Below are 20,193 nucleotides of genomic sequence, written 5' to 3' on the forward strand. Positions count from 1 at the left end.
TCCCATGCACTGCTTTAATTATAGTGACATTTGTGTGGGTTAGAATGTGATTCTTACGAGACACTTGCTAGTGAGTCTCTTCTGTTCTTCCTGGTGATTAGAGCTTTTTTTCTCCTTCACTGTATCGGTGTATAACTTAGGCTGGGTACACACTAGGAAGACGGGCAATTGGGCCGATGGTCGGAGTGATTTCCCTTCGCCCTGGACCATCCCCAATTGCCTGTACACACTGGACAATTTAATAAAGAGCTTGTTCCGTCCTTCATTAAACTTCACCTGGTCACATTCGATAACTTCCAGTTCGCTGTGTAGCATTTAGCCATGGTAATTTACTGCAGACTAATTGATCTCCCAGGGCTATTCAATTGTCCCCGTAGGCTACACTTAATGGGGACATTTTTTTTAGAAACCTGAGCAGGCTTGATTAAAAAAAAACAACCCCTTATTAAATAGCCTGTTTTTGCGAGCCGCAGCAGTGTTACCGCATAGGTCCGGGAGCTTATCCTGGATTCTATGTGCTAATACCCGAAAACTGTTAATTTTACCGGTGAAAAAATGGACTGTAATTGAATATCCTGAAGGTAAAAATTGTGAAAAAGCTAGAGGCTACTCCCGTTTAATTATTAGTGGTGATTGAATTCTGCCATTAAGCTGTTAATATTAAAAGCACTTTTTGTATGTGAAAACTTGTACACAGAATTTAGCACTCCATTGAGTTAATTGTGTAGTGCTATCCTTTCATTGTTCCCTTACTACATTTTTAAATATCACCTGATGAAACCTCAGCCAATATGGAAAAGGTTCACTTTAAAAAGTCATGAAATTTTGTATTCTGGAAGAGACTGATTTCACTTTGCATAGTTCAGATATATTGAGCGAGATTCAAATGTTTTCCCCCCTCCCGCACCTGTTGACGGCCGCCAGCAGCTATTCAACTGTTTCTTCCAACGGGTGCAAGAACATAATTTCAGCTTGCTACCCCCAGGGGTGGCGAGCTGAAATGTGCGTAATGAGACCCATTTGGATGCCCAAACTGAAATTTGCAGGCCGGCACTCATTAGTTTAGTCGGGTTTAGATGCTTGCGTGCCTAATCCCGACTAATAGGCACAATAGGCGCGATAAAAAGGAACAATTTAACCACTTGGTTGTGAATAACTGTCATTCAACATTTGTGGGATATTGAAGAAGATGGGTTTCCTGTATGTTTTTTTTTTTTTCCCCCAACACAGCCAGCCAAATTAGTTTGTTTAGCTGCTCAACAATCGGACATTAGCACATATGTTAAAAATTAATAGAGGAGTATTGCAAACATGCTAACCTTTTTTATTTTTCAGCTAGACAGATCAATATATGGTTAATTAAAAATGTGAACAGATATTTTTTAATTTCATTTACATAATTCCAATGTATTCCATTGCACCAAATAAAGTAACTATGGGAACAGGACAATAACCTCTCACTACCCAAAAATAAATAAATAAATAGGAAAGCTTATTTTTAAAATGGTGAAAAAATAATTGACATCATTTACTGATGAAACAAAATCGGTAAATGACAAATGGATGGATAGCAGGATCTGGCAACTTTTAGCCTGGGGGGCAAATGCAAGCAAGTGGCCCTGGCTTTCAACAAGCGCACGGCTACCGAAAAAGGGTCATGAATCAAACGTACGACAGTACAACTGATTCAGATTCATGTACGCATTTCAAGTCCATCTCCACTTATGCCTGAAGAGATGTTAGGCTGCTATACAAGAGGCTGATATGCAATGATGCACTGCAGGTAGGGCTGATGTAACCGGTGTAGAAAAAATAAGGAAAAGGGCGTTTGTGGGTGGCAGCTGACCGTTTTCTGGGAGTGGTTGGAAAAACGCAGGCGTGTCCAAGCGTTTGCAGAGCGGGTGTCTGACGTCAATTCCAGCCCCGGGCAGGCTGAAGTGTTTGCAGCGGCTGAGTAAGTCCTGGGCTACTCAGACACTGCACAAAATCTGTTTGTACAGCTCTGCTACACATGCATACGCACACTTGCAAAGCGAAAATACACTCCCCTATGGGCGGCGACTGCAGGACTGCAAAAAAACCCTAGCGAGCAAACAGGTCTGAATTAGGCCCAGTATCCCGGAACTGACCCCCCAGACCTAACAAACCCCCTCCCTCAATGGATGTCCTCTGCCAGTATTGCCCCCCCTCCCCCCCCTTCCCCAGACCTGATAACTGCTCCAACTGCAACTGACCTCTATGGAATAAAAAGGTGTACTGGCCTTCTTATGGCTTGTGCTGTGTGCTCTTCTGTCTCTAGCTCTCTCTCCCTGAGTCTGAGCTTCCACTTTGACTACAGTTTCTGCTGATGGGTGAATAGCTCCAGCCATCCGCCAATCAGCATTTAGATACTTCCTCCAATCTATAATGCTGGCAGCCTGCAGTCCGTGAAGTGTGAGCTGGCACAGGCTGCGTGCGTGATGCTTGTGGTTGTGTCACTCTGAGAGTCCAGACTGGTGCTGCGGCTGGGATCCTGAGGTAACTGATAGCAGAGAATGCTGCTCATTGTGCGTTGGGGATAATCCTCTGCCAGGCCTACTTCCAAGCCGTGGTCCTAAATCCTTTAAAGTGTAACTGCCTGGGTGGCACATGCCACCCTGCTCCCATGCCCAGCCTGCCTCCTCAGCCTAGTGCTTGAGAAGCACTAAACATGCTACCTAGAGATGTGGCATGCCCCCAATGAGGTGACCCCTTTTCGTGTAGTGTTCCAGTTAACAAAAGGAGAATGGGGGAAGGTCTGATTTTAGGAGTGAAGTATTTGGTGTAATAACATGAATACCAAAACAAGTGGATGTTATAATATTTAAAGGTACTGTTAGGAAATATTCTTTTACTGAAGGCATAGTAGATGCTTGGAACAAACAGCCATCAGATGTAGCAGAACAAACAACTTTTTAGAAGCCTCCAGTGAACATGCAGCAATCCTGAGGATTAGTCAATAGCTTAAAAATGGATTTTAGACAATTATTTTTTATGTGCTGTGTATACTGTGTCTCTTTCCTGTATGACCATGTATCTCGGTAGCCTGGGAAATATCCTGTTACTGGCATAGTTGTGTCCCGTCCGTCCCCCGACCTTCAGCACCCTAGGGTATACAGCAGGATGGCACATGTGGTATGTTTACTGTGAGAGGTACAGTAATTAACTTTAATAAGTAATATTTACTGGATCATTTCTTGCCACTTCAGCCAAGCTGTGTAACTTGATTCAATGTTGACATACACTAATACCAGCTAGAAAGCCCTGACAAATAGTTTTTTACTAGAAAGAAAGACAAGAAAAAAGTGACCTTGTTTGGGAGCACTCACTCCCGGAGAGTAGCTTGCAATTATTGATGTCTATATGGGTAGTGATGTAACAATGGGATAATTAAAACGTAACTTTTAATAGTCTATATATATATAAAAAGCTAGGTACACAAATTGAAATTACAAGAAAAGTAGAAAAACAAAAGATACCCAATTAATAATTGAATGGCTTTAAACTTTCTAAGCCACACATAAGGTTAAGTCTGCAAACATGTTGATGGATTACTACTGTGGTAATTCAGTATCTGGCAAGCATATGCCCATCCTTCCGTGGAGTCAGTGCAATAACCAATTGAGTTCCACTAGAAACCTACAACACCTGGTATTCCTAAGTGGTCTCCCACTGAAGTACTGACCAGGCCCAACACTGTATTGCCTCCAAGATCAGACGGGGTTGGGCATATCCAGTGTGGTATGGTAGTAGGTGACGTATGGAAAAGAGCAGCGAGTGCAGCTGTTATGTGAGGGATGTGTGTTATTGTGCCAGTTTAGCTAAATACATTACCCCTATTTAGAATATTTTGTTGACCATCATTGCACCGATTGGCAGCCCAAACACATGGGTATGCGGAGGTTAAATCATATGGTCAACAGGGGTTGATGACAATGAGCCTCTGTTTTTCCTGTGCATAGCGTGAGGCAGAACGAGGAAAATAGCCTATTATGATTTAAGGCATGTATAACAAACAAACACAAAATCCGATGAAGAAATGTCTGTTATTGCAGACTATATCTACCTGTCAGAAAAACATTGATTGGATAATATTTTCTGATACATCAACATTAATAAAGAAATTGTCCATACTGAATATCGGGTATGGTGTTTAGTTTGTATCAGAGGGAAAAACAAAAAAAGGGGAGACTAACTACAATAACAAAAAGATAAATAATTGAGTGTGCTTCAAAGAATACTTGCTGCAATAATAAACAGTCACATACCAGCCGATACATCAGATACAATTGTTGCCATAGATTTAGCATAGACTGATTGCTGCAATAATAAACAGTCGCATACCAGCAGCTGATACAACAGATACAATTGTTGCCATAGATTTAGCATAGACTGATACTTAGAAGCCAAATGCAGTTTTAAAAAGAAACACACAGCGCTGCAGCTACAAATGCCCTGCAATATATTATAGGTATGTTCTCAATTTACATATTTAAAACATGCAAAACCGCCTAAATAATTTAGAAGCCAAAGTTGGCGGCTGAGTGCCACGGATAATAGTGCAGTTAATCATACAAAGCACCTACGGTGAATAATTTTAACATATACTTGCTGCTCACAACCAGCATAGTAAATAGCCCAAATAAACGTTTGGCTGTATGATTAGAGGGTAAGGACAATCAAAAATGGGGAAGGGGGGAGGGATACTTATTTAGCTGTGCGCCTTCCCGTCCCGTCAAGTGCCGCTGAACCGCCTAAGTCCGTGTGGTATGTAGACTGGGCGTCTCGCCCGATCTCCTCTCCTCTGTCGCTGGTCTGAGGCCGGTCACGTGAGTGCGCTCTCCGTGACCCTTAATCACGTACCCAACGTACGTTTCGCAATCGGCTTGTTTTTTACTACAGGTTTTATGCCTCAGGACTTGGGGGACGATTCAGTTGTGCTGCGCGCCCACTGCTGGGCGTCTATTGGAGCTATTCAATTGTTGCTTCCATCAGATGCCCATTAGCCTCAGCGTTCGAGAAAAAATGTGTGAGAAGTCTGCAGTTTGGGCGCCCAAACCCAAGACTTTAGATACCCAATCATCTTTAGTCAGGTTTAGACTCTTTGCACAGCTAAATCTGGAGCGGTCAGGTGCATTAACTACTGGGCATCTGGTCGGAGGAACAATTAATAGCTCTGATAGACCCCCATTAGTGAAGACACCCAGCAGGGAGTGTGTGGCACAATTGAATCGCCACCTTAAAGTTAGATATAGGGAATTTTTATTTATTTATTTAATAATTGCAACCACATACCCTTATTATTTATTTGAAATTGTAACAACATATTTCATATGTAGTTCTGAACAAAGAAATAAACCAAACCAAAACATTTACATACACGACCTAATCATAGACTTATAATCAAACAAGGACATAATGAAGCAACCTCTCTACTCACTCCCTTTCCCCCCAAACGTTCCCTCCTTAGTCCTCCTCTAGATTATAAATTGTAAGCAGTCTTTTTATTTTTTTATTTTTTTTTAAACCTCCTTTCTGCTGTCCCCTTAGAGTAGACATAAGGGTTTATTCAGTTAGGTGTGAATTTACAAAAAATCTTGCACATACGGGACCTTTCCCACAGGTGCGAGATTTTTGGTATTCAGAAGACACAGGTCAGTTGACCCCAAGGATGGCTTTCCGTAGGAAGTGGGGCCTGCTCTCCCCCTTCTCCTCCTTCTCCAAAAAACAAAACCAAAACCTGTGGGGCTCCCCTTCAAGTAATTACCAGCCCTAATGCTAACATTTTTTCATTCTAACCAGCTAGTTGAACATTATCATTCTAGTATTAAGTAATTTAATTAAATTAAACCGTTCCATCTTGAATTAGGTAATTTGATACATGAGGTCTGTATCATTATACAGACTATCTTCCTAAAGGTTCCGAACACAAATTCATCAAATATGTGATCTTTTCAGAAATTGTTAACCTACCCTATTAACATATATACATGTGTACACCATTCATTATTGGTGTGCTATATGTTAATTTAAAAAAAATATTTAACACATTCGAATGTAATTATTTTTAAATGATTAACTCACAAATGTGATAGAAAAACTAAACTTTTATCCTTAGAACCAAAAAAGTCATAGGACATTGACATTTGGCAGCACTGGTATGGTAGAGTGTATGGGGTATATTCAATTGCAGTCGAAAGCTGCCGTCTGTCAGAAAGACGTCGGTTACCGACTTTTCTCTATCGTCCTAGTGGATGCTGGGGTTCCTGAAAGGACCATGGGGAATAGCGGCTCCGCAGGAGACAGGGCACAAAAAGTAAAGCTTTCCGATCAGGTGGTGTGCACTGGCTCCTCCCCCTATGACCCTCCTCCAAGCCTCAGTTAGATTTTTGTGCCCGGCCGAGAAGGGTGCAATCTAGGTGGCTCTCCTAAAGAGCTGCTTAGAAAAGTTTAGCTTAGGTTTTTTATTTTACAGTGAGTCCTGCTGGCAACAGGATCACTGCAACGAGGGACTTAGGGGAGAAGAAGTGAACTCACCTGCGTGCAGGATGGATTGGCTTCTTGGCTACTGGACATCAGCTCCAGAGGGACGATCACAGGTACAGCCTGGATGGTCACCGGAGCCTCGCCGCCGGCCCCCTTGCAGATGCTGAAACAAGAAGAGGTCCAGAATCGGCGGCAGAAGACTCCTCAGTCTTCTAAAGGTAGCGCACAGCACTGCAGCTGTGCGCCATTTTCCTCTCAGCACACTTCACACGGCAGTCACTGAGGGTGCAGGGCGCTGGGAGGGGAGCGCCCTGGGAGGCAAATGAAAACCTATTTGGCTAAAAAATACCTCACATATAGCCTCCGGGGGCTATATGGAGATATTTAACCCCTGCCAGAATCCACTAAAGAGCGGGAGACGAGCCCGCCGGAAAAGGGGCGGGGCCTATCTCCTCAGCACACAGCGCCATTTTCCTTACACAGCTCCGCTGGTCAGGACGGCTCCCAGGTCTCTCCCCTGCACTGCACTACAGAAACAGGGTAAAACAAGAGAGGGGGGGCAAAATAGTGGCAAAAATTATATTATAAAAGCAGCTATACAGGGAGCACTTATTATAAGGCTATCCCTGTCATATATAGCGCTTTGGTGTGTGCTGGCAGACTCTCCCTCTGTCTCCCCAAAGGGCTAGTCGGGTCCTGTCTTCGTTAAGAGCATTCCCTGTGTGTCTGCTGTGTGTCGGTACGTGTGTGTCGACATGTATGAGGACGATATTGGTGTGGAGGCGGAGCAATTGCCAAATATGGGGATGTCACCTCCTAGGGGGTCGACACCAGAATGGATGCCTTTATTTATGGAATTACGGGATAGTGTCAACACGCTAAAGCAGTCGTTTGACGACATGAGACGGCCGGACAATCAATTAGTGCCTGTCCAGGCGCCTCAAACACCGTCAGGGGCTGTAAAACGCCCTTTGCCTCAGTCGGTCGACACAGACCCAGACACGGGCACTGATTCCAGTGGTGACGGTGACGAATCAACCGTATTTTCCAGTAGGGCCACACGTTATATGATTTTGGCAATGAAGGAGGCGTTACATTTAGCTGATACTACAGGTACCACTAAACAGGGTATTATGTGGGGTGTGAAAAAACTACCTATAGTTTTTCCTGAATCAGAAGAACTAAATGAGGTGTGTGATGAAGCGTGGGTTGCCCCCGATAAAAAGATGCTAATTTCAAAGAAGTTATTGGCTTTATACCCTTTCCCGCCAGAGGTTAGGGCGCGCTGGGAAACACCTCCTAGGGTGGACAAGGCGCTCACACGCTTATCTAAACAAGTGGCGTTACCCTCTCCTGAGACGGCCGCACTTAAAGATCCAGTAGATAGGAGGATGGAAAATATCCAAAAAAGTATATACACATACAGGTGTTATACTACGACCAGCTATAGCGACAGCCTGGATGTGCAGTGCTGGAGTAGCTTGGTCAGAGTCCCTGATTGAAAATATTGATACCCTGGATAGGGACAATGTTTTACTGTCTTTAGAGCAAATAAAGGATGCATTTCTTTATATGCGTGATGCACAGAGGGATATCTGCACACTGGCATCACGGGTAAGTGCTATGTCCATTTCGGCCAGAAGAAGTTTATGGACGCGACAGTGGTCAGGCGATGCGGACTCAAAACGGCATATGGAAGTTTTGCCGTATAAAGGGGAGGAGTTATTTGGAGTCGGTCTATCAGATTTGGTGGCCACGGCTACAGCCGGGAAATCCACCTTTTTACCTCAAGTTACTCCCCAACAGAAAAAGACACCGACTTTTCAACCGCAGCCCTTTCGTTCCTTTAAAAACAAGAGAGCAAAGGGATATTCATATCTGCCACGAGGCAGAGGAAGGGGGAAGAGACAGCAACAGGCAGCTCCTTCCCAGGAACAGAAGCCCTCCCCCGCTTCTACAAAAGCCTCAGCATGATGCTGGGGCTTCTCAAGCGGACTCGGGGGCGGTGGGCGGTCGTCTCAAGAATTTCAGCGCGCAGTGGGCTCACTCGCAGGTAGATCCCTGGATCCTGCAGATAATATCTCAGGGATACAGGTTGGAACTAGAGACAGATCCACCTCGCCGTTTCCTGAAGTCTGCTTTACCAACGTCCCCCTCCGAAAGGGAGACGGTCTTGGAAGCCATTCACAAGCTGTACTCTCAGCAGGTGATAGTCAAGGTACCTCTTCTACAACAAGGAAAGGGGTATTATTCCACTCTATTTGTGGTACCGAAGCCGGATGGCTCGGTAAGACCTATTCTAAATCTGAAGTCATTGAACCTGTACATAAAGAAGTTCAAGTTCAAGATGGAGTCACTCAGAGCAGTGATAGCGAACCTGGAAGAAGGGGACTTTATGGTATCCTTGGACATCAAGGATGCGTACCTCCACGTTCCAATTTACCCCTCACACCAGGGGTACCTCAGGTTCGTCGTACAAAACTGTCACTATCAGTTTCAGACGCTGCCGTTCGGATTGTCCACGGCACCTCGGGTCTTTACAAAGGTAATGGCCGAGATGATGATTCTTCTTCGAAGAAAAGGCGTATTAATTATCCCATACTTGGACGATCTCCTGATAAGGGCAAGGTCCAGAGAACAGCTAGAGATGGGATTAGCACTGTCTCAAGAAGTGCTAAAACAGCACGGGTGGATTCTGAATATTCCAAAATCCCAGTTAATGCCAACAACTCGTCTGCTGTTCCTAGGGATGATTCTGGACACGGTTCAGAAAAAGGTTTTTCTCCCGGAGGAAAAAGCCAAGGAGTTATCCGAGCTTGTCAGGAACCTCCTAAAACCAGGAAAGGTGTCTGTACATCAATGCACAAGAGTCCTGGGAAAAATGGTGGCTTCTTACGAAGCAATTCCATTCGGCAGATTCCACGCAAGAATTTTCCAGAGGGATCTGTTGGACAAATGGTCAGGGTCGCATCTTCAGATGCACCAGCGGATAACCCTGTCTCCAAGGACAAGGGTATCTCTTCTGTGGTGGTTGCAGAGTGCTCATCTATTGGAGGGCCGCAGATTCGGCATACAGGATTGGATCCTGGTGACCACGGACGCCAGCCTGAGAGGCTGGGGAGCAGTCACACAAGGAAGAAACTTCCAGGGAGTGTGGACGAGCCTGGAAACGTCTCTTCACATAAACATTCTGGAACTAAGAGCAATCTACAATGCTCTAAGCCAGGCAGAACCTCTGCTTCAGGGAAAACCGGTGTTGATCCAGTCGGACAACATCACGGCAGTCGCCCATGTGAACAGACAGGGCGGCACAAGAAGCAGGAGTGCAATGGCAGAAGCTGCAAGGATTCTTCGCTGGGCAGAGAATCATGTGATAGCACTGTCAGCAGTGTTCATCCCGGGAGTGGACAACTGGGAAGCAGACTTCCTCAGCAGACACGACCTTCACCCGGGAGAGTGGGGACTTCATCCAGAAGTCTTCCACATGCTGGTAACCCGTTGGGAAAGACCAATGGTGGACATGATGGCGTCTCGCCTCAACAAAAAACTGGACAGGTATTGCGCCAGGTCAAGAGATCCGCAGGCAATAGCTGTGGACGCGCTGGTAACGCCTTGGGTGTACCAGTCGGTGTATGTGTTTCCTCCTCTGCCTCTCATACCAAAAGTATTGAGAATTATACGGCAAAGAGGCGTAAGAACGATACTAGTGGTTCCGGATTGGCCAAGAAGGACTTGGTACCCGGAACTTCAAGAGATGATCACGGAAGATCCGTGGCCTCTACCTCTAAGGAGGGACTTGCTTCAGCAGGGTCCCTGTCTGTTTCAAGACTTACCGCGGCTGCGTTTGACGGCATGGCGGTTGAACGCCGGATCCTAAAGGAAAAAGGCATGCCGGAAGAAGTCATTCCTACTTTGATTAAAGCAAGGAAGGAAGTAACCGTGCAACATTATCACCGCATTTGGCGAAAATATGTTGCGTGGTGCGAGGATCGGAGTGCTCCGACGGAGGAATTTCATCTGGGTCGATTCCTACATTTCCTGCAATCAGGATTGTCTATGGGTCTCAAATTGGGATCTATTAAGGTTCAAATTTCGGCCCTGTCGATTTTCTTCCAGAAAGAATTGGCTTCAGTCCCTGAAGTCCAGACTTTTGTTAAGGGAGTGCTGCATATACAGCCTCCTGTGGTGCCTCCAGTGGCACCGTGGGATCTCAATGTGGTTTTGGACTTTCTAAAATCTCATTGGTTTGAACCACTAAAAAATGTGGATTTGAAATATCTCACATGGAAAGTGACCATGCTACTAGCCCTGGCTTCGGCCAGGAGAGTGTCAGAACTGGCAGCTTTATCTTACAAAAGCCCATATCTGATTTTCCATTCGGACAGGGCGGAACTGCGGACTCGTCCGCATTTTCTCCCTAAGGTGGTGTCAGCATTTCATCTGAACCAGCCTATTGTAGTGCCTGCGGCTACAAGTGACTTGGAGGACTCCAAGTTACTGGACGTTGTCAGAGCATTGAAAATATATATTGCAAGGACAGCTGGAGTCAGAAAATCTGACTCGTTGTTTATATTGTATGCACCCAACAAGATGGGTGCTCCTGCGTCTAAGCAGACGATTGCTCGTTGGATCTGTAGCACAATCCAACTTGCACATTCTGTGGCAGGCCTGCCACAGCCTAAATCTGTAAAGGCCCACTCCACAAGGAAGGTGGGCTCATCTTGGGCGGCTGCCCGAGGGGTCTCGGCATTACAACTTTGCCGAGCAGCTACGTGGTCAGGGGAAAACACGTTTGTAAAATTTTACAAATTTGATACTCTGGCTAAGGAGGACCTGGAGTTCTCTCATTCGGTGCTGCAGAGTCATCCGCACTCTACCGCCCGTTTGGGAGCTTTGGTATAATCCCCATGGTCCTTTCAGGAACCCCAGCATCCACTAGGACGATAGAGAAAATAAGAATTTACTTACCGATAATTCTATTTCTCGGAGTCCGTAGTGGATGCTGGGCGCCCATCCCAAGTGCGGATTATCTGCAATAATTGTACATAGTTATTGTTAACTAATTCGGGTTATTGTTGTAGGGAGCCATCTTTCAGAGGCTCCTCTGTTATCATACTGTTAACTGGGTTTAGATCACAAGTTGTACGGTGTGATTGGTGTGGCTGGTATGAGTCTTACCCGGGATTCAAAATTCCTCCCTTATTGTGTACGCTCGTCCGGGCACAGTACCTAACTGAGGCTTGGAGGAGGGTCATAGGGGGAGGAGCCAGTGCACACCACCTGATCGGAAAGCTTTACTTTTTGTGCCCTGTCTCCTGCGGAGCCGCTATTCCCCATGGTCCTTTCAGGAACCCCAGCATCCACTACGGACTCCGAGAAATAGAATTATCGGTAAGTAAATTCTTATTTTTAAGGTTGGAATGGGTTCTGACCTATTCAGTAGACCCCAGAATTTTCCAACAAGTCGGTAATTTCGAGTTGTGGGAAAGCACGTGGATCGGCGAAATAGCCGCCGATCCGCGTGCTTCTGTCAGAAACGGAGCCAAATCCGGTTTTCTCCCAGGTTCCGACAATCTCAATCTGATTTTTAAAAAAGTCGGATTGACACTGTGACCAGGCCAAACCTGCTCTCCCCCGTCTCCCCGCTGCTCTCCCCCGTCTCCTCCTCTCAGCTCCCTCATCTCCTCCTCTCAGCTCCCTCATCTCCTCAATCTGACTTTTTTTAAAGTCGGATTGAGATTGTCAGGAATGGCCAAATCCTGTCTGATTTGGCCGTTCATTGAATAGGTCCTGTCTGATTAATTACGACAAATGGATCTCGGGATGGATCAGACTTTAATTGAATATACCCCATGTCTGTAATGTAATGTGCCTGGTAAACATTTACAGAAACTTTTTGAGAAATGCTGCTCTTGGAATACCTATGGCTTGTTTTACACATGACCGTGTTGGTACATTTCATATATACGGGTATATTCAATTGAAGTCTGATCCTTTCCGACATGCATTGTCGGAAAGGATCCGACAAAGCACCATTCTCGACAATGTCATTCCAACAGTTTTTAAAGTCTGAGTGACATTGTCGTAAACGAGGCCAAAAACTGTCGAATTTGTGGGCGTTTCCGACAGAAGCACGTGGATCAGTGGCTATTCCGCCGATCCACGAGCTTTCCAACTTGGAAATCCCGACTTGTCAGAAAAATTAGGGCTCCATTGAATAGGTCGGAACCCCTTGCAACCTAAAATAGTCTGAAACTGACGTCTTTCTGACAAGACGGCAGTTTCCGACTTCAATTGAATATATACCTCATAGTGGATTCACAATGTGATTAGGGTTATGAAACATTATTGGTCTTAAAAGCTGATAATGAAAACTGGGTACAATGGACGTTTCAGAAAATCTTTACTGTATTATACAAGAAGTACTGCATTACTTAACCCAGTTGATATGCAAGATAGTTTTTCTTTCAGTGTCCAGAAGGAAAAGACTGGTTGCTGTGACTCTTCTTTTTATACAAAATACATATTTTACTTTTTTAATTTCCTTTGCAATTGCAAACCTTCAAAGGAAAATTACTGCCAGTGATACCAAATTTAAAGTGCCTTTTATAAATGGTAACCTCTTCATCAAATACCAAAATTTAGACACACACCCTTAAATTAAGTCTGTCATTATAGAATGTGTTGTGACCAGCACCCTAATTACAGCTTTTTGAGCACAGTCTAGTTCATTCTGTACAGTCTACGTACTGTGAGTTTTATACATTGCTGGTTACAAAATATATACTACTTTAATCTGTTTTTTTATTACTAGTCACACTGTAACAGATGTGATGCATTCATTTGTAATGCTGGGCATACGTTATACAAATATCTGGGCAGTCCACCTGATATCAGCAGATCACCCAGATAATTGTGCTGGGTATGTGCACAACTGATCTGAAACTATTGATCGGTCGTATATGCTGGCCAGCATATCTGTCCCATGGGATATTTTTAAATTGCAAGTCTGCCGTATCTGGCATTATATGTCCTACCGTAACCGACTGACATTTACTGTTTCATCACAGTGGAGGAATGGGAAAAGTATCCTATCCAGAGGAGGATTAAGATATTGTGTGGACATACACTCTGTCAGGCTGTCGGATAAAAAGTCAGGCTTTTTATCCGACTGTATGCCCAGCTTAATGGGCCCTATACACATACCGATCCGCCGCCGAGCTGCCCGATGGCGGATACGTCCGACTCGCGACCCGGTGGCGGGGATGGGGGGGGGGAGCAGTGACGGGGGGTGTGTGTGAAGTTTCTTCACTCCCTCGTATGGATGATCTCGTCCATGTTGGCCTGCATGCACAAGCGACGGGGCACCAGCGATGAACGAGCGCGGGGCCACGCATCGTTCATCGCTGGTGCCTCCACACAGAACGATATAAACGAGAACGTTCATATCAGTCTGTGAAGTTAAAAATTGTGTCAATTACACTAGAAATATGCCTACAATAAAATATTTGGGATGTAGTCTCTAAAGATAGTAATTGTAACAGCTGCTAGTGGTGAAATATTGAGGAGGTGATATCAAAATGGATATCTCAGTGGAATATATATGTGATGATAATAGTGGATCTTATGAGAGAAACCATTCTACAACATTACAACACTACCTTATGCGTTAATATTATAATAATGTTTGTGTGGAACACATTAATTTTCATACTCCATTAAGTGGAATTGGTCTCCCTAATAAAAATGTACAAACATAGCACAGTAAATAGATAACAGGTGTTTGCAATTAACAGATTATCAGAGGAAGTAAATGGACATATTATTCATTAATTCAAATGTATCCTTTCAGTGAAATACATATAGCAAAATTCCCCAAATTGGTCTGCATAAAAAATACAATAAAGTGCATAGTAAGGGCAGATGTTTGCAATTTAAGCAGTAAAAGCAAGTGCTGCCAGTAATATATGAGCAGATATTTCAATCATAAAGGATAGTTTGTGGGTACTAAATAGTTTTGGGCGTCTAAAACTCCCATCTAAATTGCTAAACCCGTCTAAACTCCCTGCTTTGGGCATCCAAACTCTCGTTTGTGATCGCAGTGATTTTTTTTTTTTTTTTTGCAAGACAGAGCTAATAAAAGCGCTGCCCTTTTAAATATCATACATAAACCCTATCGGAAGCACTTAGTAAATAAACTTGCGACTGTCACTCCTTTTAGGTGAGCTACTGCAGCTTCCTAATGAAAGTCTATCCTGAAATGGAGAGGGAATATTCACAGTACAAAATCAACAATATTCTATATAGTGTGTATGATAGCAAGGTGTACGACAGTGTAATGAATAGTGGGCCTAACTCAGATCTGATCGTAGCAGCAAATTTGTTCTCTAATGGCCAAACCATGTGCACTGCAGATGAAATACAATAAATAACTCCATGTCAAAGTTGATGATAGTAATAGTGAAATATCCACGGGGTGTGTAATTAGATTGGTACTATCACTAGTTGCTTGTCCTGATCAATGCACTCACCAAGGCCAGAGCATGTTTGATGGCTTAATCACAATGCCAAGAGTGGAAATTTCCTTTCCTGACGTTTCTTTTTTATACCACTGATAAAATCACACTGAAAGGATTTTTTTTTTTTTTTATACAGCAGGTTATGTAGCTACCAACACCTATGGATGATAAGTGGGACTTTCCCTGGCAGGGTCCGCAGGTTATCCACAGGATAACATTGGGATATGATGAAGCGACAGCGGATTTGCACCAATTGGTCAAAGCTTTTTGGCCTCCCAGCATGCAATGGGCCCGTCCATATATCCCCGCCTCCTGGCTGAGGTAAATCCGTTTTTTGTTTGGATCGGCAGGAGCCAGACCATGGTCAGAGGGCTGCTGGTTTTTAGCCTTCTTATTTTATTTTTATAGTCTTACTATTTTTTTCTTAAGTGATCTTTCTATAAAGCGTCTTATACGTACCTTAGAAAGAGTCGCTCCAACAACTCTCTGCCGGGTCGCGACAACGCTTACCCACGAGTACAGTGCCGCTTAGAAGTGGAATATGGTCACAGCCAGCACTGTTTTGGGAGAAGACTACCAAACAGTCGCTGACGCGGCTGCCACCTCTGGTGCATCAGCGCTAGGGCTTAGGGATCAGAGGCTCTAGGAATAGTATGAGGCCGTGATCCCTAGGGTTGATATTAGCAGTGGGGAGTCAGACGCTCTCCTGGTCGCTCCTCCCCCCAGTTCATGACCAGTTTTCTCAGAGTCTCCCGCCATGAATTGTTTCCCGCTAACGTCACAGACGCTGTACACGAAGGGGACCCAGTCGCAGCATAGGCGGCTGTGTGACGGGTGCGTCTGTGTTCACTATAGGTTCATGGAGCGCCAGTGTACACTAGTAGCGTCTGGATTCACTCAGCGTTCGCTAACGTATTGATCGGTCCTGGAAGCAGGGTGAATCTCCCTGTATCCCACTCTACTGAGTACGGGTAATACAGCACTAAGTCTCTATCTACCTTGTTGAGTACGACTAGTTAGATAAGTGATTATTGCATATGAGTCTGTATACTATTACTGTTGTTTCTTTCACTATGCGTCTGAATACGGTAGATCTGTTTAAACATGATTCAGTAATTTGTTCTCCTACATACTTGAAATGTAGTTGTAGGTGATGTGCTCATATTGCTTATTATACTAATGTTTATCATGTGACTGCTAGTGGGATTGCTGAATATATATATATATATATATAATGTCAGGGTTTTTTTCTGTTCCGATCCTCAATGCTGGTGCATGGGTAGGGTCAGATTGTGGGTCACTTTAAAAGCTTAAAGTAATTACAGTCAGAAATTGTGTGGTACACTGTGGAAGTGTTGATTATTTATCATGTCTAAGAGCTGCAAAGGTGAGGAAGATGCGCTCACAGCAACACCAACACTCATATCATGTTTGTTTTGCAAAGCTGTGTTAACCTCTCAGGATCTGGTTCAGAATGGTTTGTGTGCAAATTGTTTTTAGCTTTCACCAGGGTCTCTTGAAAAATATAAGGCAGATTCAGGTGCAGGTTGATCCACCTTGGGCTATGTTTGCACAGACATTATCTTGTATAGCTGAACGGATAATTCCTCCAACTCCTGTACCAGGGATAGATTACACGATTAACCCTTACATGCAGCTTCCCACTTGCGGTTTATCTCTTCCAGCAGCAGCCTCTCAAAAGAAACCGGCTGATAAGCCAGTGGTAAGTTAAATCTTCATCCTCACGGGCTACACATGTTTCAGATGAGGATTCATCGGAGGATGAAAGCTCAATAAACTCTGCTTCGGCATACGAAGAGGAGGAGGAAGGTCTCAGCTCAGTGGATACAGCTGAGTTAATTAAAGCAATGAAAGCCATTCTATTCTTAGAGGATTCAGCAGAGCCTGTGTTAAAAACCAAGGCACCTGTGTTTAAACATCCCAAAACAGTTAAGTGAAAATCTATATTACCTTTGCCTTCAACATCATTAAATGATGTCACAGATAGGAGAGTGGATGGTTTTTTAAAAACCATTTTTTCCCTGTCTGGGGCAGTCATAAGGCCAGCCATGGCTTCAGCTTGGATGGCAAAGGCAGTGGCTGCCTGGGCTGATGCATTGGAGGGGGATTTTTCAATAGCATCTGGAGAGCAAAAATCCCATATAGTACATATAAAACAGGCTGCAATGTTCTTGGAAGAAGCAGCATTGGATATGGGTACTATTGCCTCCAGGGCATCTACTTCAACAATCGCTGCTCGCAGAGCGGTTTGGCTACGTACGTGGAAGGCTGATTCAGAATCTATGAAGGTTTTGGAATCTTTGCCTTTTTCTGGAGATATTCTTTTTGGTAAAGAATTGACCTATTTTGGAGTCAGAAGCAGACTCCAAGAAGATGATAAAGTTTCTTTCCACATACAATTTCAAACCTAAAGTTCTGGCTTTTCGGCCCTTTCAGTCTCAAGGAAAAGCTAAAGGAAAAAGCGATGGCAGGCAGTCCCAATACAACAAGTCTGGTAAGACTAAAAGGCATTGGGCTACCAGAGTACCAGGTGGTAAAACAGATAAGCCATCAGCCTGATGGTGCGGGCCTCCACCTGGGGGATCCCAGGGTTGGGGGGCTGACTTCTTCAGTTTGCACAGACATGGCAGTAGTCTACAACAGATGCCTGGGTGCAGGAAGCGGTATCTCTAGGTTATGCTTTTGCCTTCAAGAAAAGACGAAGGCCAGAGCTTTGCAAGAGGCAGTTCCGAAATTGCTTCAGTGAGGAGTAATCATTCCAGTTCCTCCTGCGCAACGAGGACAGGGTTTTTACTTCAACCTGTTTCTAGTTCAGAAACCAAATGGGTCATTTCAGCCCATTCTCAATCTCAAAGTGTGAACAAGTACATTTGGGTACCTCTGTTTCATATGGAGACTTACGTTCCATCATATGGTCAGGGATCCAGGGGATTATATGGTATCCCTGGCTATACAGGATGCTTACCTACATGTTCCTATAGCACTGTAACATCGGTGCTTTCTCAGGTTCGCTATCCTCCAACAGCATTTTCAGTTCCAGGCCCTACCTTTTGGGTTAGCCACAGCCCCCAGAGTATTTACCAAGATTATGGTGGTAATGGCAGCTTATCTATGCCAGCAGGGGATAAGAATTTTTACATACCTCGACGATCTCTTAATCCTGGCACAGTCGCAGGAATTGCTCTTCTGTCATCTGCAACAGACAATAACGTGTCTGCAAAGGCATGGGTAGCTCATAAACTGGGCAAAATCGTCTCTGGTTCCGTCACAACGGATGACTCACTTGGGGGCTGTACTGGATTCAAGTCTTCAGAGAGTCATTTTACCTCGGAACAAGATATCCAAGGTTCAGTCAAGGATTCAGGACTTGCTACACAGTCCAAAGGTATCCATTCACGCAGAAATGCATGTGATGGGATTGATGGTGGAGTATGCACATTTCCACTCGAGGCCTCTGCAGCATCTGATTCTTGCCAAATGGCATGGGTTGCATCCGATGATAAAAACGCAGACTATGGTTCTTACGATAGAAGTAAGAAGGTAATTAGCCTGGTGGCTACAGACATCCCATCCGGACAAGGGGAGATCCTTTTGGATATCAGATTGGGAAATTCTGACAACAGATGCCAGTCTCCAGGGCTGGGGAGCAGTGTCAGGAAGGTTGTGTTTCCAGGGGAAATGGACCAAGGAAGAAGGTTGCCTGCCAATAAATATATTGGAACTTCGGGCCATATACATGGCACTGATTCAGGCAAAGGACATTCTTCGGGGGAAAACCAGTTCAGATCTGCTCGGAAAATGCGACTGCAGTGGCGTACCTCAACCATCAGGGAGGAACTCGCAGCTGAAAAGCGATGAAGGAGGTAAGTCACATACTAAAAGCAGAACTTCATCATCCAGCCTTGTCCGCAGTGTTCGTTCTGGGGTCCTAAACCGGGAAGCGGATTTTCTCAGTCGACACGCCATTCAGGCAAAGTGAATGGGCTCTACACCTGGAGGTGTTCCAGACCCAAGTAGACAAATGGGGGTTGCCAGAGAGAGATCTCATGGCGTTCCGTCAGAACAACAAAGTTCTCACATACAGGTCAAGAACAAAGGATCCCAGAGCGATCTTTGTGGATGCACTGTCGGTGAGATGGGACTTTCATCTGGCTTATGTGTTTCCTTCAATCACCCTATTACCAAAGGTGGTGAGAAAGATAAAGCAAGGAAAGGGTGTCGTGAGGCATTGGTTCACAGATCTGAATGTCGATGGATGCCCCACTCCTGCTCCCTGAACGTCCAGATCTACTGATGCAGGGTCCTTGTTATCACAGACATCTGGATCGACCGTCTTTGACGCCGTGGCTCTTGAAACCTCTATCCTGAAGTCAAGAGGATTCTCACAACAGGTAATTCAAACAATGCTCAGAGCAAGGAAACTTTCCTCCGTTCGAATTTATCACCGAATATGGCAAACTAATATTCATTGGTGCAGTGAGCGGAAAATGGACCCTAGGTCTTTCAGAGTTTCCAGGGTCTTGGCATTCCTTTAGTCAGGAATGGATAAGGTTTGAAGGTGGCTTCCTTGAGAGTGCAAGTGTCAGCATTGACTGTATGGTTCCAAAAGAAAATTGCAGCTTTTTACAGGAGATGTGTACTTTTTTCCAGGGAATGCTGCGCGTTCAACCTCCTATTGTTCCTCCTACAGTGCCTTGGGACTTAAATTTAGTCCTAAAGGCCCTTCAAGTTGCCCCATCTGAACCACTTAATAAAGTGGATCTTAAAATGGTTGACAGCTAAAGTTCTCTTTCTACTGCCATGGCGTCAGCTTAGAAGAGTGTCAGATTTAGGGGCATTGTCATGTCGTTGCCCATTTCTGATTTTTTTTTTTTTTTATCCAGATAAAGCAGTTCTTGGAACTAGATCTGGGTATCTTCCTAAGGTGGTGTCTAAATTCTACCTTAATGAAGAAATTGTAGTACCGGCTTTCCAAGTACCGGCCTTTCTGCGGGAGATGCATCGCTGGACGTGGTCCGTGCATTAAGGATCTACGTGGATTGTACCAGTGCCATTAGAAAGACAGATTCTCTCTTCATTCTCTACGGATTTCAGAAGAGAGGATGGCCTGCTGATAAGCAGACACTGGCAAGGTGGCTTCGGATGACGA

At 44.6% G+C, this 20,193-nt stretch overlaps 1 protein-coding gene and 1 pseudogene across 6 annotated transcripts in view; one reads left to right on the top strand and one right to left on the bottom strand.

Moving 5' to 3' along the window:
- TPST1 (tyrosylprotein sulfotransferase 1) overlaps nt 1-20,193 on the top strand; it is a 248,922-nt gene that overhangs the window by 61,892 nt on the left and 166,837 nt on the right. The gene's annotated exons all lie outside the window — the stretch shown is intronic.
- LOC135051359 (5S ribosomal RNA) lies at nt 3,655-3,773 on the bottom strand (annotated as a pseudogene).

Source organism: Pseudophryne corroboree, chromosome 2 (assembly GCF_028390025.1).
Source record: "Pseudophryne corroboree isolate aPseCor3 chromosome 2, aPseCor3.hap2, whole genome shotgun sequence".
NCBI lineage: Eukaryota > Metazoa > Chordata > Amphibia > Anura > Myobatrachidae > Pseudophryne > Pseudophryne corroboree.